General features: G+C 37.4%; 1 protein-coding gene across 2 annotated transcripts in view; it reads right to left on the bottom strand.

Annotated features, from left to right (window-relative positions):
- LOC106880735 (forkhead box protein J1-B) overlaps positions 1 to 1621 on the bottom strand; it is a 181110-nt gene that overhangs the window by 70550 nt on the left and 108939 nt on the right. The window lies entirely within an intron of this gene.

The raw sequence follows: 1621 nt of genomic DNA on the forward strand, positions 1-1621 counted from the left end.
TATATATATATGCATATATACAACAGGCTTCTTTCAGTTTCCGTCTACCAAATCCACTCACAAGACTTTGGTCGGCTCGAGGCTATAGTAGAAGACACTTGCCTAAGGTGCCACGCAGTGGGACTGAACCCGGAACCATGTGGTTCGTATGCAAGCTACTTACCACACAGCCACTCCTACGCCTAATCCATCACAAATACTCAAAGTGTTGGCCATGTAGCTCTAAACACATGTTCATATGGAATTTTTAATTGCAATGAACCCTCTCAAATAGCTCTTCATTGCCTTTGACTTGTTCACATGTCCTTGGTCACGAATCTTTTCAGAATACACAAGGAATTTAATCTAGCCCCAGAAGAAAAAGTCCATGGGAGTTAAATCTGGTGACCGTGGTACCCATTCAATTGGCCTGCGACGCCCGAGCCATCTCCCTGGAAAATGTTCATTCAGAAAATCACGAACCTGTAATGCATAATGGGGCGGATCCCCATCCTACTGAAACCAGACAGGATTTCCCCTTCTAAGTGAATGCACGTGAGGCATTCTCATTGCCAAGCATGTCCAAATACGAACCACCTGTCACAGAACCCTCAAAATAAAATGGTCCAATTACTTGATTGTGTCAAATCCCACACCACACCATTACCTTGGCCCCCGCCTTGTTGATTATCTCCCACCATCCAACGAGGATTGGTTTGTGAGTAACATTGGCAGTTGTGAAAAGATAAAAAAGAGAATGTTAGCAATTTCACATATTGTAGGATGCTGCGTGATTTCATGTCACCCCGTATATATATATATGATAAATAAATTTATTTCTCAAACGCGTGATACTGGTATAAATAGCGTGATCAGGATAAATTATCCATATATTGCAGAAAAATACGTTACCGGCCAGCCATGAGACTCGAACTCACATCTCTGTGATTACGCATCAAGTGTTTTACCCTTAAACTAAACTGCCCAGCAACGAATTCTTCTGCAATTTTAGAACTTATAAATTTAGCTTCATAAGACGCTAACGTTAAATTCAACTTTACGATGAAAGTAAACAAAGTTTAAAAAATTTTATTTTTTATTTTTGAAGCGTTGAGATGTATTGTAAGATACAGAAATAAATTTATTTCTCAAACGCGTGATAATGGTATAAATAGCGTGATCAGGATAAATTATCCACACACACACACACACACACACACACACACACATATATATATATATATATATACAAGAAATGAGGGCAGGGAATCGTCAATTAATAATAGAATTAACAATTAACAATTTTGCCAAGTAGTTCAGTATGAAATAAACCTTTATCGGTAAGACCATTTATCATCATAAATATAAGGGATTAGCAATTGAGTTGCTTCTCCAACATACTGAAAATTCAGAAACAGCAGTCAAAGAACTACTGATTCTAAACTACAAATTTTCCACTCCATGTGCGCCACAAATAGTCCCGTATGAAAAAAAGTTCCGTGTGGAAGGATTACGGTTTAACTATCTAACTTAGAGATATCAAATATAAAATATACAAGAAATGAGGGCAGGGAATCCCTTATATTTATGATATATATATATATATATATATATATACACACGACGAGCTCCCATACAGTTT

This window comes from Octopus bimaculoides, chromosome 6 (assembly GCF_001194135.2).
Source record: "Octopus bimaculoides isolate UCB-OBI-ISO-001 chromosome 6, ASM119413v2, whole genome shotgun sequence".
NCBI classification, from domain to species: domain Eukaryota; kingdom Metazoa; phylum Mollusca; class Cephalopoda; order Octopoda; family Octopodidae; genus Octopus; species Octopus bimaculoides.